This window comes from Dunckerocampus dactyliophorus, chromosome 2 (assembly GCF_027744805.1).
Source record: "Dunckerocampus dactyliophorus isolate RoL2022-P2 chromosome 2, RoL_Ddac_1.1, whole genome shotgun sequence".
Taxonomy (NCBI): domain Eukaryota; kingdom Metazoa; phylum Chordata; class Actinopteri; order Syngnathiformes; family Syngnathidae; genus Dunckerocampus; species Dunckerocampus dactyliophorus.
The window spans coordinates 15,124,965-15,150,936 of record NC_072820.1 but is presented as its reverse complement, the minus strand read 5'-3'; the positions used below and the strand labels follow the sequence as shown (position 1 = coordinate 15,150,936).

The following is a 25,972-nucleotide window of genomic DNA, read 5'->3' as shown; positions in this document are numbered from 1 at the left end:
TGGCACTATCGCTAACCAAAGGCTGGGCTTCACTGTATTTGTTTACAGAGTAGATGCATGACTATATCAAAAGGCAGTTCCTGTTGTCCCTCACTGAATGTGTCCTGTGTGGGACCTCGATACAGTACAGAGGCATACTGAGTTCCCACACGGCTAAGTAAGAGACAATGTTCCTAACCAAAATATCTGGTTAAGAATACATGAACTGTTACACCCTGTAATATACAGTACAGTATATACAGTATACAATTATTTGTGTACATATATTTTTGTGCATAAATGACAAGTAAACAGTCTTGATTGTTCAAAAAACACCACAAAATGCTCAATAAAATTGTTTTTTTGGGGAGTCGGGGAGACATCTGTATTACTGTATATTCTCCGAGGCGGCACTCACCATGCCACACTTTGAAAACCCCTGATTTAGAACATGTTAATCAACTTAAATTTAAAAAAGTGCTACAGTATCAAAAATAATTAAAATAGCAACTATTTTGCAGAATATCTCAAAACGCAACACTTTTCTGTGTCATTTCCATCTTAAAGATACCCATTCACCCATCACTTTACACCATTCCATGTAATCAACAGCGTCTTCTTTTTTTGTTTGTTCCTCTTTTTGTCTGCAGAGGCACTCTCAAAAAGGTCACGCCTCAAATCTGTCTTCTGACATCACTTATTCAAGCTGCTTTTTATTTATTCATGCCACTTTTTGATTTTAATAATTTATGGTGGCGAAATGTTTCTTTTATACAGGCTTAAAGTGCTCGGTGAGGGGTGTCCGAGTCTCTCCGAAAATATGCTTTTAACGGCTTCGTTTTGAGGCATGGACGCATGGAGCTGTTGCGGTCACTCGGATATAGATTTCTTAAAGCCCTGCCCACAAGGCCAGCGTGCATAAGAGTGTATTTTTTTGTCACTTCCTCCTTTTTTCTCTGAATTTACTGCCAGTGGCTGTGAGTGGTATTTATTTCCCTCACACTCTGCTCTGCTATCCCAGAGTTGGCAGAGTGATTTTGTAGAATAGAAACATTATAGACTGTTAGTGTCAAAGTGTTAAATGTGATGTATGGAGCAGGGGATCTCCAAGGTGTGTGTGTGTGTGTGTGTGTGTGTGTTGGGGGGGTTTGAGGAGGAGGTGGTAAAGAGGCGAGCACCAGCAGCCGTGACTGGAGCAAGGTGCTCATGGGAGAGAGGAGCCATCCACCATGTGAGGAATGGCAGGGTAATGTGGCGGGAGCTAATGGCTTTTTTCAGCCCGCTGAAACAGAGGGTGAATTGGGAGAAAGGGAGGTGCTGGTCGTTAGGGCCCGCCGAGCGCCGTCCGTTTACCTCCACCGTGTGCCTGTGTCTGCTGTCAGAGCGATAGGGTGGGGGGGTGGATGTGTCTGTCGGTTTTTCGCGGCGCTGGCAGCTTTGCTCCGCAGAGACGAGAGTGTTTGATTATTATTTTTGGGTCTTTCTCACCGCGATGGATCAACGCCGACATGCTGGCTCGCCAATGCTCTCAAATATTTCCTCGGTGAATGCCTCTAGAAGCAGCTACGGGAGCCAATCAAAGAGGCACGCCAGGACCTGATGTCACAAAAAACAAAACCTCCTTGACTTTTTCCTCGTTGAGTTTACAAAAAGAAATAAGGCGGCGGTTGCCTCTGTTGATCAATGGTAGGTTAATTACAAAGATCACAGTCATACATTTTGCACCACAACGCCTTTCTGCTTGAAAATTCATCAAAAGACAATTTGACTTCAGATAGTTTAAAAGCGAGTTGAAAAATCAAAGTCTATGGCAAAATAAGACACCTCCGATCAGCATTTTGTTTATTTTTGCAAGGTGTGTGCGGTGTCACATGTGTTGTGGGTTTTAAAACTGAACTACAGAATTAATATCTTTGTAAAGGCCTAATTTGTGATATGGCTCTAGTAATAGATCTTATCGTATAGAGCAAGTGTACCTAATGATACGGTCGGTGTATGTTAATGCTTTGATGATCACGTCATGCTGAAATGCCAAATACCTATACCTATATGTTTCGTTCCAAGACCACCTGCGAATGGAGAAAATCAGCGAGAGACATACATAAAAAAGAGAAGTTTTAGCAATGGTTTATAGCAATGCTATAAACGTGACTATTGTAATTATTAGATTACATTCAGCTCCAGAACCCTCCCCTTTTTTCTTCATTTGCCAATTAATGTATAAAAGTATTGCAGTATAAAATGTGTAGGCAATGTGTAGGTATTGACCACAAATGAATGATGACGTAAGATGATTGGTAAACAGATGGTTTTGTGATGTACAGTAAGTGTATTGCTATTTTGAACGCATACTGTTTTGAGAAGCAGAATGCTTTACTTAAGTGACCCCCCCAAATAGCCGGAAGTACTTGCTTAAACACAAGAATCCGACCAGAACTCGGCTCACGGGACAAAGTGGGGGGAAAAGTCACCGTTGATGCACTACACCGCTGAGATTGTCGTATAACTTCATGTCAAAAAATCCGAACTATGCCTTAAATACTATTTATGACAACTGAAATAAACGTAAAAACAGCACAAAAAAACGTACTTTTTACTAGCTCCCCGTGACGAACCCAAGACGTGTCCACAACCCCCTTTTGGGTCCTGACCTACCAGTTGAGAATATTCGCTCTGTTCCATTTTTCCCCCTATTTATTATTTATTATTCATCCTTTTGCAGTACAGGTCCAACATTTTAGATGGTTGTGTTGAGACTGAGAAAAGAAACTCACCTGGGCCGAATGAGTTGAACATTTTGTTACTTCCACCAAGCACGAAGGTGAGAAGTATTGTGTTGATCAACATTTGTTTGTTCATTTTTAGGATGAGGCAAAAATACACAACACATACATTTTGGCCAGGATCTGCGCAACGGCGCACAACAAGCTGTTGTTTACTTTGAAATCCCCTCCTTCAAAGTTTCAAAATAAAAGCATGTCCATATGTTCGGGAATCTACATTTCTATGTACATTAATGAAGGGGGAAAAAAACGACACCATGGCTTTTGTATGGGAGCACTTTGAGCCGTCAGTCCATCATGCTGCCACTCCATTGCGGCGTGACAGAGAGGATTGGACTTCATTGAGTCGTGCAAGCTCTCTCTGTCTATCTGTGGGTGTGTGAATTGTTCTTGTATCTTCATCATCTTCCTCTTGCCAAAATCTCAAACCCGCATTTCCTCTCCAGATGTTTCACTTAGCGACCTCACGTGAGGACTCTCCTCCCTGTCAACACATAAAAAAAATCATCAGAGATATACGATCGCTCCTGTAAAACAAACCAATTACTCCCCATTGACAAGCCTCAAAGCCAGCTTTTATTGGCCGATTCAGCCAAATAAAACTTTATTGCACGGGTGGAAGAGGGATGTTGTCATTTTTTTTTTTTGCATAGCCTTTTCCAAGCCAGCTTTTATATGATCACCCATTATCATGCCGCGGTGACATTTAAACTTTATTGAATGGGACTTCAGATGGAAATCAGTTGAAGTATATAAAATATAGAGGTGTGTTCTTTCTTTAAGGCAGGGGTGAAACACAAATGAAATATTTTTTTTAAATGTACTTTTCATATGGATAATATTACACAATATTGTCAAGTCAATTTTAGTTATATAGCACCAATTCACAATAAAAGTTATGTCAAGGCACATTACACATGGAGCATGACACTCCCCTTTTACACACAAAGTTAACACACGTCTTCTCATGGGGGCGGCCTGGCTCAAGTGGTAGAGTTGTCGTCTCCCACCCTGCAGGTTGCTGGTTCCATCCTCCGTCCTCCACTGTCGAAGTATTCTTGGGCTAGATACTGAACCACAAATTGTTCTTGATGCTGCGTCATCAGTAGGGAAATGTGCTAACAGTGTCAAAGCACTTTGAGTGCCTTGGAGATGGAAAAGCGCTACACTGTAGAAGTGAAAGACCATCTACACCGGGGGTCACCAACATTTTTCCTTGTAAGAGCTACTTTTAAAAAATGAAAATGGCCAAGAGCTACTCATTTTTGTAACATTTATTTTCAGAGCTTATTTTAAACCCAAACTAAGCGAATATGCTTGTTTTAGCAGAACATTAACAAAATGCTGGTGTCCACAACTCACATTTGGTATTTCAGAATGCATTTCTTTCTACTGTTCTTTCATTATTATTAACTGAAAACCTGAATGAAAAGCAGGCTTGCGGGCACCTCATGTGGTCGTGGAGGGCTACCTGGTGCCCGCGGGCACCACGTTGGTGACCCCTGATCTACACTATGTCTATCTCAAGCAACAATACTAGATAAATTAAACTTGGATATACTTTAGCGTAGTTAGTGTAGAGCTTGTATAGCAGTAGCTATACAATTTTTACAGATTTACTATTCGCTGAAAATTACAGCCATTACAGTAGAGCCCCACTTTTTATAGGGGTTATGTTTCTGAACCACCAACAAATGGCGAAAAACTTCCCATAAAAATGTCTATTTTCGACATACAGCTCGCTCACCCTCTGCCAAACCCTCCTGCTAGCTTGATGTTGACGTTGAGCATAAGGAGAAAAGTTATTTTATTATTTATTATTAATCCTCTTGCAGTACAGGTCCAACATTTTGGATGCTTGTGTTGAGACTGAACAAAGGCCTGTAACAAAGTCCAGCGCCACATGGAACCACGGACAGGAGGGGTTGGGCAGTGGGCATAAGAGACCTGCCGGGGCTTGATGGGATGGCTAGTTCTGAGCACAGATAGCACAGGCAGCCACAAACTCCTTGGCATCCAAACGAAGGGAAGGCCACCAGAACCGCTGCAACAGGAGGAAGCTGGTACGTGACACTCCAAGATGACAAGCAAGCTTTGACTCATGTGCCCAGTGCAGAACCTCAGAGCGGAGTCGGACATGAGCACTGATGTATAGATAAGTAATCATCCTACATATCTTTTATTCCAGTCTGATGTTGGCCTTCTTCCATTTGAATGGCTTGAATCACTTGTATCACTTTTTTTGTCCACTGCCGATGGCTATGGTTTAAATCTGCATAATAATTTATTACCAAATTGAAAGGGAAATTTACCAATCACGATGAAGCAGTATCTGAAGTACAAAAATACATACAACCAACAACAAAGCCTCACTCACAGTGACAGTGTTTCACCGCTGCTCCGTACGGGGATTGGAACCTATATAAATATAATATTTGAGATTAAACACTATTAATGCACAAAATAATAATCAAACATACTTATTTGTTCATATGATGCAGACAGAGCTTCTTCTTGCTTTCTCCATTGGGCACACTCGTAATTGAGAGTGTAAGGAGCTAATTGTTTTTCATTTTTATCCACGTACGCCTTACTACAATTGTCGTACTCTTGTACATTTTACCTGTGTTATCACGTAAATAATTCCCGACTTATGATGAATGAGAATGAATGTGGTTTCTGCGGGGGAAAAAAACGCCTATTTTCGTGGGAAAAAAATGTGAATTTGCAGGGCAATGAATGCTGAATCCTGAATGTTTCAGGATCCACTGTATTGTCTAATTTGTAAATCTATACAGCTTTCCAAGCTGTACACTCAATATTTTAAGTTATAGGCATCGTTGGTGAAATGTGAAGAGTGTACACACTTCTTTGAGATGCTGTACATAAAAGAAAACCAACGTGAACAAGCACTTTGGCAACAGAGGCAAGGAAAAACTCCCTACACGGAATTAACCTTGAGACAAAAATGTCCAAAACATGAAAATAATCCATTCATATTTAGAGTCAAGTAGGGAATTTAGCACTAGAAATTGTGGACATTTTGTGTGGAATAATAAAATCAGTCATTTTAAGTGCTAATTTAAGATCTTCTAATAAATTCATTTGATTATTTAGTGCATTACAAGTCTAACTATGATATGTGACACTTAGGACTTGCTTTATTTTTGAAGCGACACATTAGCTTCTGTCTAAAGAGAACTTATTTGCCAGACAGCAAGACAAAATGAAGCTGTGCTCTAAAAAGAGGGATGGGGAGAAAAGGTCCTGCCCCCCTCCTCTGTAATTAAAAGGGGGTGTCTGTCAGGGGGCTGCTGGTGCTTTGTGCAGCCCCATATGTTTGGGCGCTGATACAGGGAGGATTATTCTGTTTGGAAGCCTGATAACAGCCTGTTTATAACCTTGGCACAGGCTGGAGTCTAATCTGGCAGCAGCACATCTCTGCTCAACTCCACCCCCTAAAATGTTCACACAAGAGCAGATTGGCTATTTTCTCCTCAGCTGGGAGAAAAAGTCGTAAAAAAAAAAGCCTCAAGTGTTGAGGGCTGTTGACATGGATGTGGAGTGTAAAATTAGAAGTTTGGTTTGGCTGTGTTCGGCCACGTTTGGTTTCACATGTAAGTGCGGGTTGTGTTTCTCTGCCTTCTTTTCATCTGTGGTTGCACTGAATCACTTCTATGGACACTTTATTAGGTACACCCAATGAGATCCAATACACTAGCAGAATCCCTTCCTAAAAATTATAATAAATGACACTGCCAGAGAGGTATTGGCAATGGTTTAGTTTCAGGGTTTCCGCCACATGTAATGGATCGTGGGGGATCGTAACCTCGGAAATTTATTTTTTTAATGTGAAAACAAGGGATATTCCAGATTTTTTTAAATGAAGTTGTCTGACATCACCATCAACAGTGTAGTCCATCAATAGTGACTTACATCGCACTTGGTTCCGTGAGCCCAGTTCTGGTCGGATTTTGGTGATGACAAACATAGTTTCGGTTAGTTATTGGGGTTACTTAAGCAAAGAGTTTGGCTTCTCAAAACAATATGCGTTCAAAAGAGTTATACATTTGCATGACAAAAATGCCTCCTCGAAAGAATCAGACCTTACAAATCTCTCTGCTTTACTTTCTCTGACGTCGTATTAATGCGCGCTGTCAGCTTTCCATTGCTGTGTATGTGATGAAAATGGCTGCGAACCTTGCATCTTCACCCGCTGTGGAACACATACGTAAACAAGATGGTTGCGACCTTATGGCAGATGCATCTTCATGTCAAAAAATCCAAACTATCCCTTTAACTAATGCATTGCATGAATGGACATATATGCTATATCAGGGGTGCCCATTAAGGGAATCGCAAAGGTAGTCACCTACAGATACAAGATAGTCACCTACATCTCCTATTTAGTATATTAGTTGAAAAGTTTTTTTTAATATATGCTATATGTCTTATAGTAACAGGTAGATCATTTTAATTGTGTGTACCCCTACATGTATAAATATAAATCAATCAATCAATCAATCAATCAATCAATCAATCAATCAATCAATCAATCAATCAATCCAAACCTACACGGCCTTGTGTGAAAAAGTAATTGTCCCCCAGACCTAATAACTGGTTGGGCCACCCTTAGCAGCAACAACTGCAATCAAGCATTTGTGATAACTTGCAATGAGTCTCTGTGAAGGAATTTTGTCCCACTCATCTTTGCAGAATTGTTGTAATTCAGCCACATTGGAGGATTTTCCAGCATAAACCGCCTTTTTAAGGTCATGCCACAGCATCTCAATAGGATTCAGGTAGGGACTTTGACTAGGTCACTCCAAAGTCTTCATTTTCTTTTGTTTTTTCAGCCACTCAGAGGTGGACTTGCTGGTATGTTTTTGATCATTGTCCTGGTGCAGAACCCAAGTTTGTTTCAGCTTGAGGTCACAAACAGATGGCCGCACATTCTCCTTCAGGATTTTTTGGTAGACAGCAGAATTCATGGTTCCATTCATCCCAGCTAGTCTTCAAGGTCCTGAAGCAGCAAAACAGACCCAGACCATCACACTACCACCACCATATTTTACTGTTGGCATAATGTTCTTTTCTGAAATGCGGTGTTACTTTTACACCAGATGTAATGGGACACACACCTTCCAAAAAGTTCAACTTTTATGTTGTTAGACCACAGAGTATTTTCCCAAAGGTCTTGGGGATCATCAAGATGTTTTCTTGCAAATTGAGACGAGCCTTAATGTTCTTTTTGTTCAGCAGTGGTTTTTGTTTTGCAAGTCTGCCATGCAGGTCGTTTTTGCTCAGTGTCTTTCTTATGGTGGAGTCATGAACACTGACCTTAACTGAGGCAAGTGAGGCCTGCAGTTCTTTGGATGTTGTTGTGGGGTCTTTTGCGACCTCTTGGATGAGTCGTCCCTGCGCTCTGGGGGTAATTTTGGTTTGCCTCTCGCTTTTTGTGGTTAATAACTCTCATTGTGGTTCGCTGGAGACCCAAAGCTTTAGAAATGGCCTTATGACCTTTTCCAGATTGATAGATCTCAATTAGTCTCAGTTAAGTTGTGTTTTAACAGGAGGGGGATCACTTTTTCGCAGAGGGCCAAGTAGGTTCAGATTTTTTTCCTCCCTTAATAATAAAAAGTTTAATTGAAAAACTGCATTTTGTGTTCAGTTACGTTGTCATTGACTAATATTTAAATTTTTGATGATCTGAAACATTTAAGTGTGACAAACATGCATAAAAAAAAGAAATCAGGAAGGGGGGAAATACTTTTTCACACCACTGTATATACTGTAAATGTATATCAGGGATGCAAACACTTACTACATACTAGCTATAAAATAGGAAAGTATATAGAATCTAACTGGTAAACTTTGAAACTATTATATTAAATACTAATGATGAGTATTTCACATTCACAGTTTCAAAGTTTACAGGTTTACAGGTTACAGAGCCATTAAACAATTGACTCTTTTTCTACATAACTAGCCGCTACAAGTGAATGGGTTACTTTTGTTATAGATATAGGCATCTTACCGCTGAGTTAGTTTATCTATAATGGGAATAATAAAGATGAAAGTCGCATTTCCGTGTATCGCTTGAAACTTCAGTTCACCACTTAATCTTTGCCGTGGAGGAGCAACAGCGAATCGGGAGGGGAACTTAATGTCCGCTGACTGGTGTCATGTAACATCCACAAAGTGACGTGTATGACATGGGTGACACATGCGATCGACCCACACTACCGGCATCGCGTTCGAAGTATCAGGCCCCCCTGATAAAGACTAAGCAATAATGTATTAAATTACCAATCTGTTTATTATTGTGGTTGTAGTGCAGTGGTGTAGAACAGGACTAGTGCTTTATGGGTCTTATCATGCTCACAGAGGAAAACTATTAGAAACAGCTCTCAGTGCAGTCATAAACCACTGCAAACTGTTTATTATTATCTTTGTAAAGAACATGATGGTGTTCCCAATAAATTGGCCGCCATCTTTGTTTTGCTCCTTCTTTGGGGGGAAATCAAATTCTTGATCATCTTGCAAGCTCATCTGTGTGCTCTTGTGTTCTCAGCGTGTCGCTTCATCACGCCACCTTTCACATGGCTGAGTGGGTGATGATTTCAATTCGGTTACGACTATTAGTCCTTTGTTCTTTGCAGAATACCCACTCCAAATTGTTTCTTTTCAGTGCCCAAATTAGCCTTCTTTTTCTCTAGCAGTTTATGGTATTAGCTAAAAACCCAGACAGGCATCAACACATTAAACCTGGGCTGATGTTGAATTGTAAACAGAAACCAAATATGAATGTTTGCATCACCTTTGCATGGTGTTTTGAATTTTAACAATTTGAGGTATTGAAACCTGCTAAAGAGTGAACTTCGGCTCCTTTGTCCATTTCCCAAGACTCGGCATGCTTCCCCATAAATGCCGACGCTAATAAGAGGCCTCCAACCTTGCCGATGAGTTTGCAGAGCGCCAGATAAAAGTCACTGGCGGTAATGCACTGTTCTCCGGCGAGGACCCTTAACTGGCACGCCGCAGAGAGAGGCAGTGCTGCTGCGAGTGGCAGGCAAAGAGAACTGTCAACCTGTCACATTTCTCCCTCCTCTTCCCCCTGATAAATTAAAGTTACACAGTGTGCGTGTTGTAGCAGCGGAAGGCTGTGCAGAAAAAGCCTGGCTCCTCAGGTCTCAGGAGATAGCTGGCAACTAGGTCAGACTGATAATGTAATCCGCTGACTGGATCCTCAGCCCACTACATCCTGAGAGAAAAGGATGACAGGAAAAAATAACACCACAGTGAAAAAAAACAACTTTTTAGGTGTTGTTGTGCTTGCATAACATTACCTTGATTGTTCTTGCTAATCAGATTCATGCAGGAGTGTATTGTGAGAGCTAGCAAGAATGTAATCTATGCACTGCCGAATCTTATTTGCACTGATTCCTTCCTTTTATTTGCGTGTTATCTGTGCTCCGCATACTGCATTGCAAATCCACAACAACATGGTATCAGACGCGTCCGCGGGGAGAGAGTGACAACTCCCTGCATCAGCAAGGTGCATTTTCATTTCCCATGCAGTAATTCCACAGAGGCTCTGTGGGCCCAACTGTGACAAGTGTGCCTCCCTGCAGGTGTGGAAATGAAACAGGGACCTATAAATAGCATGGTGCGGCCGAAAGCAGCAGCAGGCGATCATTGGGGGTGGGGGTTCCAGCTGGGGGCGGTGCAGGTGTGGAGGAAGCTGACCCACACAATGGGGGCGGGAAGAAAAGCGGCATCCTGCTCCAGTATCTTTTCTCTGCATGTTATTGTAGTAATGGCAACATGCAGCAATCTTCTAATCTGTCTCTTATATGAATGTACACAATTTTGAAAATTATGTAGAACATAAGAACCCCTAAAATGCATGCTAGGCATTCTTGATCTATTGGACATTCAACTAAATTTCCCTGATTGTTATTTTGAGTAATTTATTATACACCACCAGTCAAAAGTTAGGGGACACCTCGTTTGATAGCATGATAAAGTGTCTCCAAACTTCTGCTACTGTATATTATTGATTATTGGTATTTTGATCAGGAATTGTAACATCAGCTTCACATATTGGACTTCTTTGGATAGCAAACTAGTGGAAAACCGACTCAACAGCACCCCAACTGGTTGCAGCCAGGTAGTGCACTCCACTTTGCCCTAATTGCTTCAAAACATGAAACATAAGGAGTCAATTCTACACAGCTTTCAGTCAAAAGTCAAAATTGAACAAATAGATACCGTCTTTGATCCATGTTGAGATCTCGATTATTGTCACAAACACAAAAAATTTGAACACGATTCCAATAAACCAGTGACTTGTGTTCTATGCGCAAAACAAAAATCGAATTAACGACAATGAATGCCAGACGTGCATGAAGGTAGTCAGTCCTGCAATTCCTTCAGCATATGCCCCATTTTTGTCATTATGATCCGCATATTGTTCTCTGAGAAATTCAGGAAAATGCTCCAAGTCAATCAGTTTAACCTTGGCTGCATGGAGACATGACTAACTGACGAACAACGAAACATCAATGAATGCAACCTTTGTCATTACAATAACCTTGACATTACCTTTTAATCACTAAACGGATGCACAATGAATCAAAGAATACATTATTTTATTACTCTTGTCATCATTGGGGCAGACAGCTTGTGGGGGGATCATATCTTGATGATGCAACCATTTTGCTTTCTGAATCACTTCTGTGGTCCAGATGAACCAAAAACATGATGGCTCATATTGTTTCCATGGTAACAGCCGTAGTGAGTGTTGGATGATGTTGAATGAGACTTCCCACATCACCAATCCCCTTCATATGTTGTGGTCACCACCTGAAGGCACCTGTTACGATGCATGTAAACAATAATTTGTGTCTAAACTAATGTCTGCTTGAAAACTGTCACATTCTGGTACCTGTTGGAGTGAATGCATGCATGGCTGTACATTTAATGAGCCCTTCGATGAAAAGGCTTCTTGAGACGTCATCTGTACTTCTGTGTAGAAGGTGTCGGACGTTTCGCTCCTCATCCGAAGAGCTTCGTCAGCAAACTAATAAGTGCTGGTAGCTTAGGCCTTAAATACAGTAAGAGCCCACTCTTACTGTGCTGGTAGCTTAGGCCTTAAATACAGTAAGAGCCCACTCTTACTGTATTTAAGGCCTAAGCTACCAGCACTTATTAGTTTGCTGACGAAGCTCTTCGGATGAGGAGCGAAACGTCCGACACCTTCTACACAGAAGTACAGATGACGTCTCAAGAAGCCTTTTCATCGATGGACAACTCCTGTACGACTGAGAGCCTACACAGACGTTAATGAGCCCTTGATTGGTAGAATTTCACCATTCATTCATTCCATTCATTTAAAAACAGTACACACTGATTGAGCACAACATTAGATACACTTATCCAAGAGATGTATCAACAATTCTGCCGTAGGGCCTTGGCACACCTTGATGATTTAGGCAGCGCATGCCTGACGTGATCATTTTGATGGCAAATGTTGAACTGCCGACGTTTTTTTTTCAATTTTGGGCGTATACATAGCGTATTCATAACGAGTTCGACGTATACATGACGTATTAGTAACTTATATAGAACATTTCTATAACTTATAGACAACTTATACCAACGAATGCGTAGCGTGTTGCCGGCATTCACGACTTATGCCCAACGCCCGTCTAACTTATGCAAACCGCACGGCAGCGTATGGCCGACGATGACGTGCCGTAACCTATAAAAAAGCTGCCACTTGATGACTCACCTCACTAGACATTTCAGTGTCAACATCACCATCATGCCGAAGAAAATTTCTAAGACCGCTGCCAAGAAGTATCCGGGCAGAGGGATCCATCACCACCCACAGCCTCCTCCTCCCACTCTCGCTCTGATGGAGATGACGCAGGTTCATTCCCAGTGTCACAGTGCCTTCTACTGGTCAAGCATGTAGCAGTATAAATATCCTTCAAGGCATCGCATAATGTACTTTATCTGTACTTTATCTCCATCTCCTCTGAGCCAACCCTAGCCAAGAAGAGAGCCAAGAAGACACAGTTTTGTCTCAATGTATCTTGACGTATTACGACTTGTGTGTAACTTACAAATAACGTGTGTGAACGGGCGTCAACGATCGCATAACTTATTGCCCGCGTATGCGGGACGTATGAATCATACGTTGACATACGTCGAAAGGTTTTGTGCATGCACAAAATTTTTGGACGACTTGGACGTACTACGACGTATGCCGGCGTGCTTCAGCGTGCTCTTAACTTATACAAAACTTACTCATAACTTATTCGACGTACGCCAGCGTATTGGCCAAATTTTTCATACGTTGGCGTACGCTGGCTAAATCGTCAAGGTGCGACAGGGCCTTTAACAAAGATAAAAACTGTTGACATTAGTACTTCCGTAGCCAAACAAACAGCGCACCACCATCTTGCACTGACGTCATGACCTTACGTTGTTAAAACAAAGTGTATCTCAAAAGGACGAGCTGTCCCCTGGGATTTAACTGGCTTAGTGTAGCAAAGGTATAGACGTGTGTGTTCAAGTTAAAGAACACGGCATGTTTTATCTTCTATTTGGTGGCTTTATTAAGCTATGGCAGTGTCGGAGGAAGTTGTATACAGTCGTCCCTTGCCAAATCGCAGTTCAAATTTTGCAGCTTCACTCTATCACAGTTTTTCAAAAATATATTAATGAATCATGCTGTCTCGTGGTTAAATATGGCCTATTAGTCAAAAACAGGCATATTGAAACAAATTCTTGCTTAAATTAAGCATTTTCAAGCATAAAAATGGCTAAATGAACCAAAATAAATACTGTATATAAGGCATTCAGAAGATGCATTCAGATGTGATGATATACTGGTCACTAGGTTTCAGCAATGTTACTGTAATAATCGGTGAGGCACACAAGCATCAGACTTGATTAACAGAACAACAGGCTTTTATTTCAGTTTTAATTTATGTCTCAACAGGCACACTAATAATAACATAATAATTATAATAATTATATCATGATATAATTATCATCATCATAAAGATAACACAGTCTACTGTTGCGGCCGTAATTCACTCCAAGCTAAAACTCAACTTTGAACCCCCGACGTCTCTTCCTGTCCTACACACGTCCGGAACACATTTATTGCAACACACACCAGCACAAGTCTTATTTATGTCTTAAATGTCATATTTTCTTTGATTATATCTACTGTATTGTGTAATAAGAGTGCAAAAGTGACTCTTGGGGCGTTATTTCATGTCTAGAGGGCTCTAATAATGTTAAAAAATGTATTTACAAGGTTTTAAATAGGTTTTCGTGCCTGAACTACAAAAATATTTCATTTATAAATAAGCGCGATAACGAGGGATTATTGTGTAAGTTTCACTTTTGCGTCTCGCAGCACACAACTATGGTGTGTTCAAGGACTGTCAAACAAAGTGCGAAATCTCACAGCTTGACAAAAACATTATTAACATCATATTAACATATATATTAACATTACTCAAAATTGTGGGCTTTCCAACAGCGATACATGAATGCTGTACATTTTACCTGTATTCTCTATTTATAAATTATTACCGACTTAGGGTGAATGAGATGTGCTGTTCACAGAAAAAAATGACTATTTTCTCAGAGAAAAAATATATATATATATTTATTTACTTTTATGACCAAAAATGTGCAAATTTGTGGGGCTGAATCACAAATATGCTGCGATCCATTGTAACTGGCCAGGATGACACCACAGTTTGTTCGCATACAGTGCAAGCCCAATTCCTTTGCACTTTCCACAGGCTCTTGTGTTCCTGGCCGCTATGACTGCCCTGAAGTCGGCTCGCTCCCTACGTTAGCATCTGGGACCTAGCTGTTAGCTATTCAGTGAAGTACAAATAAGCTACACTGCCGGACGGTCTTGACGTTCTTGACAGCTCGTTGATCTTGCTCGGTAGTAAGTTCACATTTCCCGTGATAATAGATGGTACTGAAGGCTAGACTCTCCACTTCCTTGCTAGCCGCTTGACTTTCATCTTAGCCCAGCTCTGCCACCTTGATAATAAAAAACAAAAAATAAAACAACCAAGGCAAGACATGACAGACCAGAATTTGAAAATAGAATAATAATAAATAAATACAGAACAGATCACGTAAAATTGGTAGTGCAATAATGCATAATAAATAATAATAACACATAGTAATAATAATACATCGTAAGGCAATAAGCCCAGTCCTGTTACACATATCGGTATTGGTATTGGTTGATATCAGAATCGGAAATTGAGAGTTGGAAAATATCGGCATATCGGTTATTGGCGAAAAAGCCAATACCATCAAACAAATTTAAATATTAGTCACTGACAACACAACTGAACACAAAATGCAGTTTTTAAATGAAACTTTTTATTATTAAGGGCGAAAAAAAAGTCTTGACCTGAATCCTATTGATATGCTGTGGCATGACCTTAAAAAGGAGGTTCATGCTGGAAAACCCTCCAATATGGCTGAATCTGGCTTGGGCTGAATTTGGTTTCCTAATTGGGACTGGTCAGGTTGTTTTTGTTATTAAATCAATAGATTGATAGACACTTGCAGATTTTGCACATATTAACCTGCTGTATCTGTCTGACAAAATGGGTCAAACGCGGCTTGAATGTGCATTGAGCAGACACACATTTGTCATATTTGAAAAGGATATTCTGTCATGTGCAACGGATGCCACGGGGCTGTCTGATTAGTCAAGCAGTTTGCTGCCTTCCCATAAAGCAGCGTTGTCTTTATTTTTTAAAATCAAACCTCCGCTTTTTAGGGCAAAAAAAGGCCGCTTTCATCCCCGACGGATGAGCGGATATGCTTTTCATGGAAATGTCGTCTAGCACTTGCACGCTGGTGTTTGCATTAATGCATTAATTCCTCTGTGCTATATGCTCTTGGTAGCTGCGGGCTAAATGACACATTCCCACCAAAAAAACAAAAAAAAAACTCCCCCGCTCTAGTCCCACTCCACTCCAACTCACACACACATTTCACTGCTAACTGACAGCAGGAGCTCCCTGTGACCCAGTATTCTGCTACAGTGGGACGATCCCACAGGCCCGTGATTAATGACTAGGCTTTTTCCGCGGGTGGAGTGGTCACTTAGACTGCTCGGACCACTACTTCTGCTGTAAACACACTCAGGCACTCCCGGCTTGCATGCATTGGCATTGGCATTGTTAGAGCCTGGAACCTTTGTCCTAGTTTGACCTCTTCCACAGCGTAGATACACTAATTATTAATAGCAGACTTTATTGACATGATTTTGAAATTTAATCTAATTAATTAGAGGCTTTGATTAATCACAATTAATCACATTTTCATTCAATAACAATATCTGACACAGTAAGCATAATGTTTTTCAACTCTAATAGATGTGTGGCGGACGACTGAATCCATGAATAGACATATATATCTAAATATCCCCGTTGTTGGATAAATAAAGTATACAATATAATCTAATATATGTGTGTTTGGGTAGTTAGGGAACATCCATTGAAAATTACACCCATCTTGATATTTACTATCTCAAATCCACTAGATCGTAGCTTGGCGTCTCACTAATGGAATGTGATCCCTCATATTGTTTTGCTCCGCTGACAGCGAGGGGCACTTAGCATCACTCCTGCTCGCCAGCGCCAGGCCTGGCAGGGCAGCAGACCTCGGTGGGATTTGTGTAGTTGTGACAGCGTCCAAACAAAGTGCACACGCAGCAGAGCAAAGCAGCTCAGACCCTCTTCTGCCTTGATGGGACGCTCTGTGACAAATGTAGCCACTGACAGTTTATGTGTGTGTGTGTGTGTGTGTGCGTGTGCGTGTGTGTGCGTACGTGCATGCATGTGTTTTACTGAAGGAGAAAATCCTTCATGTGTTGAAATATTTATACAAACATTTGGACGATATCATTTCACATGTTGGATTCTATCTCTGGACTTTATCCTTAACGTAGATGACCTTATTATTCTGATGGCTGCTGCAAGTCTACAGTAATAACTATTACATTAATGCAATGTATTATTAGCCTGTATAATTAATAGCTTATTATTATTATATATATTATGAATGAATGAATGAAAATAGGAAATGAATTCCTTTGACTGGTAAAACTTAATGACCGGTATTTTTATAGTCAAAGCATTAACTTTTGTATTGTGTTGTATTGTGTTTTTCGCTCAGACGTACAGTAACAAGTCTGTGATTTTTATTTTTTTTTTTTCATGTATATATTGATATGATACATTTTATAATGCTCAATTATATCCTAATTATATCCTAAGTGTTCTATATACTGTATTTATAAATATAGACACTTAATAGTAGTAATAATAATAATAACTACATTTATTGTATATAATATAACATATAATATCATAATATAATATATAATATAATATTTTTAATTGTTTACATTTTCATATCAGGAAATAATATCTTGAAGTAATTGTTTTGACCAAAAAGCTATCATAGGCCCTTCACACAACAACACTAGCATTGGCATTGTGGACATAATTACGTGGACAGTAAGGCAAAATTATTATTTAAATGTCATTTTTGCTACTACATGGTGAAACATATGTCATCATCTTGTCTTGAAATAATTTAGCATTTTAGTGACTGGCAAACTTTGCACAAGTACACTGTTTTGAACCTCTACAATCACTAACATTTACAAATTTGTCATATTGCTGTGATAGTAAATTACAAACATTTAGGGATTTTTTTTTGTGGACAGGGAATTTCCACATTTTTTACATCACGCAAGTTTATTCAACAATGCAAGCAGCTGTTCATGCAGAGCCACATTGACAAAGTACTTAGCTTTGTGGTGTGTCATGGGATAACACAAATGTCCCTTGTTGCTTTGTGGTTGTGTGATGTGAACTTCTGCGAGGCTTCGGGGGCCTCTTCTTCGTCTTTTATGACAGCTTAGAAATGAGACAAGCAGAACTGTTTTGCCATTAAAGTGAGGCTTTTATAATGGAAGTGAATTGATCCTATCGGGCGTTATCTGTAGGAACACTTGCTTGGAATAACAGATGTACACATAAAGGCTCAGTTAGCAGCATGTCTATATTTAGATGGAGGCAATGGGATCATATCTGTTTACCAAGGAGGACTGGGCATGAGGCTAACATCATTATGGTGCCATTCAAAGCACTCAGTGACCACTTGTGCCTCATAGAAAGGAGCATTGTCATCATGGAATTTATTGCTCCTGGTGGAAATGAAATGCATCACAGGGTCATGTAAATAATGACTCACAATCTTTTTTAAATAGTGCAACGTAGCGCCCCATGGACCATGTGACCTGGCCTTTGGACTGTATGGAGTAAAGTATTGGGATGTCTGGCCATTACTTGTACAGGAAAATGGATGGCAATATGGTTGTTGCCCAGTAAAAAAAAACATTTCATAACTTTACAGTTTGTGTGAGTGACAGGAAGAAAAGCTCTGACTCACTTTGGCGCCACTTGCTGGTTTGCATGGATAAATCTCGAAACCCAGAATATAAGACAACCCATGTGGGAGTATAACCGTTCTTGAGATCTTGAGTTCTTTTGCTTCAATTGTAAGCCTTTTTCCTTCATATATTCAGTGTATTTGAAAAGGTATTTAAGTGTTTCTTTTCAACTGGAACCTGATTGAACAATTTGCATGCACTCTCTCATAAACATTTAGAGGATGCCCGGTGGGATCTACTTAAAAAAAAAAAAAAACTGTTTTGACTAGGGATGCTCCCATCAGGGTTTTATGCTGCCGATTCTGATACCGATCATCCAAGACTGAAATCGGCCGATATTGATTCCGATACCGATCACATGGATTAATCATACATTTTTGTGCTATGGAGTGCTATTGGCCAGGGGTGCTGTATAAAGGAGAAAAGTAAGGACAAATCCAAGGTGCCTTGACTGCCAGGGGACCCAAAAATAGGTAATTACTAATAAAATTTGTAATTAATTCATAAAGGGGGTACAGCGTGATTTTTTTCATGGGACCCAGAATTCCTGGCTGCACCCGTGCTACTGGCTATATGATATGAGAAAAGGAACCATAAAATCACCTTAATTTAGACAGCAACATATTTTACTTACTTTTTGAAGACAACATATACAGTATCACTCAGAGGATGAGACGCCTTCTTTAAGGAGACTTTAAGATGCTATGTCTAATCACTACAACACTTATTATTAACTCTTCATTCCTTTGTGAGTACATACAGTAGTCTGTACTAAGGGTTTAACTGTTAACATGGATGTATTGAACCGTTTTGGTTCAGCATGTTCGGTTTGGTCCGCTTGCGTACCGTTTCGGGTAGATTTTATGCAATTTTTCTCATAAAATTTATTACTAGAGTGATCTAAGCGCTTTCTCGCGGAACTAAGGTCCTGGATGAGTTTCCCCACGGACGCCTCTGAGTGTCGAACACTACTGACTGAGGGGGAAGAACGCTAGTAGCTCGCAGGTGTGACAAATGGCATCATGGCAAATGCAAGTGAGAAGCCTGAACTGGGAGACCCCCCAATCTCACTTCGGTCTCCTGTTTGGGAACATTTTGGCTTCCCTGTTAAAATTACAGATGGACAGAGGCAAGTGGATAAATCCAAAGTTGTGTGTCGACATTGTTCCAGTTTATTATTTTCTAATTTAGAATTTAGAGTCTAATTTATTTGAAATATCACCCAAAGGGGTCGCTTTTATTTATTTAAAAAAAAATCTATTTGCATTTTTTAAAATAAAAGCATTTTAAGTCATTTGTTTAAAAAATTATCCGAACCGAGCACTTCAAGAAACTGAACCGAACCGAAATTACATTTTAGTGTACCGTTACACCCCTAGTCTATACTCACCCATTATTCAACTATCGAGGGAAAGGCTTCTTGAGACATCATCTGTACTTCTGTGAAGAAGGTGTCGGACGTTTCGCTCCTCATCCGAAGAGCTTCGTCAGCGAACTAATAAGTGCTGGTAGCCTAGGCCTTAAATACAGTAAGACTGCATTTACTAATAAATACTAATAAATACTGGTAGCTAGGCTAGGCTGGTAGCCTAGGCCTTAAATAGAGTAAGACTGTATTTAAGGCCTAGGCTACCAGCACTTGTTAGTTCGCTGACGAAGCTCTTCGGATGAGGAGCGAAACGTCCGACACCTTCTTCACAGAAGTACAGATGCTGTCTCAAGAAGCCTTTCCCTCGATGGACGACTCCTGTACAACTGAGAGCCTACACAGACGCATTATTCAACTATGTTTTATTTTATTTGTCAATGCTAGGTCCAATCACTACTACACTTATTATTAACTCTTTATTGTTGTGAATTCGTTGTCAGTACTCACCATTATCCAACTATGTTCTGTTATGTCTGTTTTCATGCTTATTATTCATCATTATGATTGTCATATGAAGTAGTTTTGGTGAAGAGAATTTAGACTACTATTTTACTAGGGATGAGCCGGATACTCACAGGTTTTTTTTTAGGTTTTCCTCAGATCAGCTCGTATCTAAAGTTACTTGGTAAACTTGTTTTCATTACATCCGTGGTGTATTTGCGTCGGTCACTGCTGGTGTTTTGTTGGCGTTTTTTTCAGACTTAAACTTAAGCTTAAACTCCAGTCATTTCCGGTTAAACCACGCCCACTTCTGGTTTATGCACGGCCCAGTCAGTCTGTCCCAGTACAGATACGGATACAGATACTTTAGATGGGTGAACATACACAGATACAGATACAGATACAGATACAGATACAGATACAGATACAGATACAGATACAGATAGTGGTGTACTCGCTCATGCCTATATTTTACCACATTATTAAATTACCATTTTCCTATGCATTTTAAAGCAGCAAGAGTGCATCTTGAATACAGGAAATGAACAAATGTATTGCAATTTATGTGACATGGATGGAGGGTAGGATTAAATAAGCTTTGCTTCTTCCTACTCCTTTTGGACATGTGGAACTGTGAATTGTGATATGTGATTGTAACTTGTATGCATGTTGAAATAGTGTGCTATGGAGTGCTATTGGCCAGGGGTGCTGTATAAAGGAGAAAAGTAAGGACAAATCCAAGGTGCCTTGACTGCCAGGGGACCCAAAAATAGGTAATTACTAATAAAATTTGTAATTAATTCATAAAGGGGGTACAGCGTGATTTTTTTCATGGGACCCAGAATTCCTGGCTGCACCCGTGCTACTGGCTATATGATATGAGAAAAGGAACCATAAAATCACATTAATTTAGACAGCAACATATTTTACTTACTTTTTGAAGACAACATATACAGTATCACTCAGAGGATGAGACGCCTTCTTTAAGGAGACTTTAAGATGCTATGTCTAATCACTACAACACTTATTATTAACTCTTCATTTCTTTGTGAGTACATAGTCTGTACTAAGGGTTTAACTGTTAACATGGATGTATTGAACCGTTTCGGTTCAGCATGTTCGGTTTGGTCCGCTTGCGTACTGTTTCGAGTAGATTTTATGCACGCCCCTACAACGTAAATAATCCGTTCCGAGAGCCTTTATGTTATAGGGTTTTTATGTTATACGAAGCGTAAAATACATGTAAATAGCCTAATCCGTTCCAAGATCTTCCCAAACTCACCCCTTGGCCCTTCAAAATATTCAAAGTCCACCAAATATGGTGGGAAAATGTAATAAAACGTTAGCATAAACATAATAGAATAACATTCCAATATAATATAAGGTAATAAATAAGATTACTGTAAATGAATAAAACTGAAAAACAAAAACAATCTTACCGTTCACTAGATGTCTTGATCAGGAGCGCAAGTGGAGGCAGGAAGGAGGAGGAGGACTAGCCTGAGTCGAAACGTGACTCAAAGAGTCTAAGTGTCAGCTGGTCTCACAGACAAATGCACACGCACTACACGATAATGCTGTGTGCAAAATCTTAATTTGTAACTTAACTTAATTGTTTATAAGTTAGTTTAAGGGGGACTACAAAGAGGAAAGGAAGTTGAAGGGACAAGCCTGTCTCTCACACAAACTCACGTATGTTCTGTATGAGTCAGCCAATGAGATAAGAGCGTAGGCGGTGCCCTGATAATCAGCCAATGAGATGAGAGCAGAGGCGGTGCCCCGATAATCAGCCAATGAGAGCGTGAAGCGTCAGAATTTGTGGATCATTTCCTGCTTGGTTTCTGTCGACAACTTTTCCCTTTTTTTCTTATCACTTACACTTGGTTTAGGGCCCATGATTACGGTAATTTTTACACAAAGAAAAGTAAAAACATTAAGAAGAGATTTCAATGCGTGCAAACTAGTTTAAGGGCGACTACGATGAGGAAGAGAGGTTGAAAGGAGCAGCATGTCTCTCACACAAACACACGGAAGCGCTGGATAAGTCAGCCAATGAGATGAGAGCATAGGCGATGCCCTGATAATCAGCTAATGAGATGAGAGCGGAGGCGGTGCCCTGATAATCAGCCAATGAGAGCGTGAAGCATCAGAAGGCGTCACCAAGCACTAAACAAATCGAATTTCTGAACTTGCACTGACTTGACGTTTTACGTTATATGCTATTTGTTCCGTAATACGATGCAAAAACTTTACATAAATTCTTCACGTACAGTGGAATTTACGTAAAAGGAGGTTTACGTTATGCGAGGTACTACTGTATATAAATATAGTATATATATTTACAAATGAACCAGAAAAAGCCAGAAAAATGGTTTAACAATGAGTACTGCAATCACTCACAATTAACTAGCCCAAAAAGGTCAGCCACATTACCTGCTGTGTTGCTCCAGCTAGACTCCCCTACCTCCCTGAAAGACTCCCCCTTTAAACCCCGTAATTCCCTCCTATTGGGCGTCAACAGTTTCTTTAGTATTAAAAAATAAAGAAACATTTATTTAGCAAAATAACAGGTATAATGCAGCAAATATACTGCTAACATAAATAATAAATCAAAACAAACCATAATAAAGTCCTTTTGAGGCATTTGAGAAGCTTATGAAATGCGTCACATCATGTGATCACCATGACACGCGAAAGTGTATGTTTAAACACCCCGGAAGTGTTTGGACTGGGGAAACAGAGCGACAGAGGTAAGTGACGTGTGTGCGTGGGTATGTGTGTGATGTATAGGCAATAGAAGACAAAATACTCCCAAGTGTGCACCCTTGGTGTATTTTATCAGCGGGGAATAGGGGAAAAAGACGTTCCATGTGTTTGTAGGGTAATGAATAGGTTGGTGACTACGAGCGAGGAGAGTGAGTGTCGTGTGTGTGCATTGTTTGTGTGCGTGTGAATGCAGCGCTGGTAGTTACTGAAGGCCGTTTTCCATCACATCATCCCTCCCCTTCAGAAGGTTGGCACTGTAGGGCAACCTGGACAAATAATCCGCGACCACATTGGTCTTTCCTGAGCGGTGTCAGATGCTGAATTTGAATGGCTGCAGGGTGAGGTACCATCTGGTAAGTCGGCTATTGTGGTCTTTCATGGGGTGAATCCAGGTGAGGGCATGGTGGTCGGTTTCGAGGTCAAATTCCCTTCCCAGCAAGTAATAATGTAGGCTCTCCAAAGCCTATTTGATGGCTGGGCCCTCTTTTTCTGCGGTCGAATATGTGGTCTCACGAGCCTGGAGTTTACGACTCAGGTAGAGCAATGGGCGCTCTTCTCCAAATTCTCCCTGAGCCAAAACAGCTCCTACGGCGACCACAGAGGCATCCACCTGCACTAAAAACTTTTGTGAAAAATCAGGACTTTTCAGTACAGGAGAGGAACACAGATGAGCGTTGAGGGTGGTGAAAGCCTTCTCACAGTCATCTGTCCATTTGATTTGATTTGGGTTTCGCTAGTCTTTTGTGGTCAGTGCAGTCAGTGGGGCAGCGATGGTGGCAAACTGAGGCACAAAGCATCAATACCTGCCTGCCAAGCTGAGGAAGGAGCGTACATCTTTCTTGGTGCGGAGCAGAGAAGCTTTGAGGATAGCCTCTACTTTGTCCACTTGAGGCCTCACTTCGCCATGTCTCATCTGGTAGCGGAGGTAGCGTGACTCCTGTTTAGCCCACTCACATTTTTATGGATTCAGGGTTTGGCCACCCTGGTGAATCTTCTTTAAGACCAGGGCAAGGTGTTGGATGTGGTCCTCTCAAGTCTCACATCATCCAAATAGGCTGCACTGCAGTGTTCACACCCTTTTAGGACTTGATCCATCAGACCTTTAAGGATGTGGCATCACTGTTTAATGCAAAGCCTGGCATTTGAACACAGATGTTTTGCTTGCCAGTTCCTTAAAGGTGTATACCACATTTGGTGGTGTTTTGGATAAACACACTTAAAGTTAAAGTTAGGTAAAGTGAGAAATTTCAAATCAATCCAACATATGGGTCAAACTTTAAATAATACTAGCTGGGTTTAATAACAGCGTCACCATGTGGTGTAATTGTCAGAAAAATAATAGCACAGGCAACAAAGTAGGGGTTCATGTTTTGACACGTTTTCATCGTTTTGTGTGCATCGGTTCACGAGTAGAAGAGTTCAGCCTCGTTTACACTTGCATGCTCTTTGTCCCCACAGTGGTACACAATTGTGCGTGCCAGTGGCATGTCAATGTGTAAATTGGTCATAAACAGTTGTGAAGTGTGTGTAGTTTACACATACTTCACTGAGTTGGGGCTGAGTGTCAGTGCGCAAAGATAATTTTGAAATGTTAAAAATTTGTGGCACGCATAGTTTCTGTGAACTAGTGGTGAATGCAGTGTGACCGCACCGCAAACGCACTGCAACCTATGTGCAAACAATGCGGGTGGTGCATGTCAAAGCATGCCTTTGTGTGCCTCATCCACGTGAATGGATTTTTTTCCACCAGCTTTTGAAGCATGTCGGGGGGAATTCTCAAGTAATGTCTGTAGCCTTTTGGATCCCCTTGTGATTTTCTTTTAATACGTGATCATAATACCCAAAGCGATGTCTTCTAGTCAGCAATTCCCTCTCCCATACTGTCCATCTCTTTTTTTTCTAGTTTATTGCCTCCTTCCTGCTCTTTGCACATTTGCTATCTGCAGCTGTGACACAATATAGACTTACCTTTATTGTATGAGCTTCTTCTCTGGAGTTCAAAATCTTGTAAGTTCCCAGCAAATAGAGGAATTAATGAAGCTGGGGTGATGCCTGCTGTTGCGTGGTGTCACACGGGACTTAGCAAGACACAGCGGGACTAAATAATGCCACGACTGCTTCATGGATGCGGGACATAGTGGTGCTAATGTCTACCCATGCAGGAACAATGTGCGTCGTACTTACTGTTGTTGTGCACTAGGCGTAAACAGTACTTGACAAAGTTGTGCGGGAGCATGGTCATTTTGTGCCAAGAGCACCATTTTCGGTCACGAATTGCGTGCTAAGTGCGTAATCTATGCAAAAACAGAATGCAAACAGTGCGCAAACTAGTCTTCACACTTTTCAGGCCTGTCATAAATAAATAGATAAATGAAACGCATTGCCATGGCAATATTCGGGGACAATGCGGAGGCAAACTGTATGCAAGTGTAAACGCAGCTTTAGCCTACACAAACAAATACAGTCATGTGACACGATATAGCAAACTTATTTGACTGAAACAACACAGATGTAATAGCACCTCTTCTGGTTTCAGTCAAGTAGTAGTGCACTCCATGTTGCCTCAGTTGTTTCGAGGCACAATCAATCAGCAGTCAATTCCACACAATAGTTTACACACGTTAGCTTACACCGGCAGGTGTGGAAAAAATGAGGACACTACATTGTTAATTGAGACAAAGCGTAGAATTTGAACAAGATGTTCGAGTGTTTCTCTCAGACATTTTTCCATTCATCCAGAGGAACATTTGTGAGGTGAAAGGTCACTGATGTCGGACCTGAGAGTCCTTAGGTTTCACAATCACTGTTCCATTCATCCCAAAAGTATTTGATGTTTTTTCCACACCAAACTAATCTAAGCATGCCGTAATGGTCTTAAATTTGTGGACTAGAAACATAAAAGAGTGTTCCCCAAACTTGAAAGCATACAGATACAAACGATTGTGTCCCTAGACTTTTGTTGAGACATTTCCTGGACTTGACGTCAGTTTCTGTCCTCTGTCCTTTCCCCCAGTGAGTGATGTTTACAATGTGTTGCTTCCA

At 40.6% G+C, this 25,972-nt stretch overlaps 1 protein-coding gene across 3 annotated transcripts in view; it reads left to right on the top strand.

Moving 5' to 3' along the window:
- The window catches only part of LOC129169699 (pre-B-cell leukemia transcription factor 1), a 91,623-nt gene that overhangs the window by 33,422 nt on the left and 32,229 nt on the right, over positions 1–25,972 (top strand). The gene's annotated exons all lie outside the window — the stretch shown is intronic.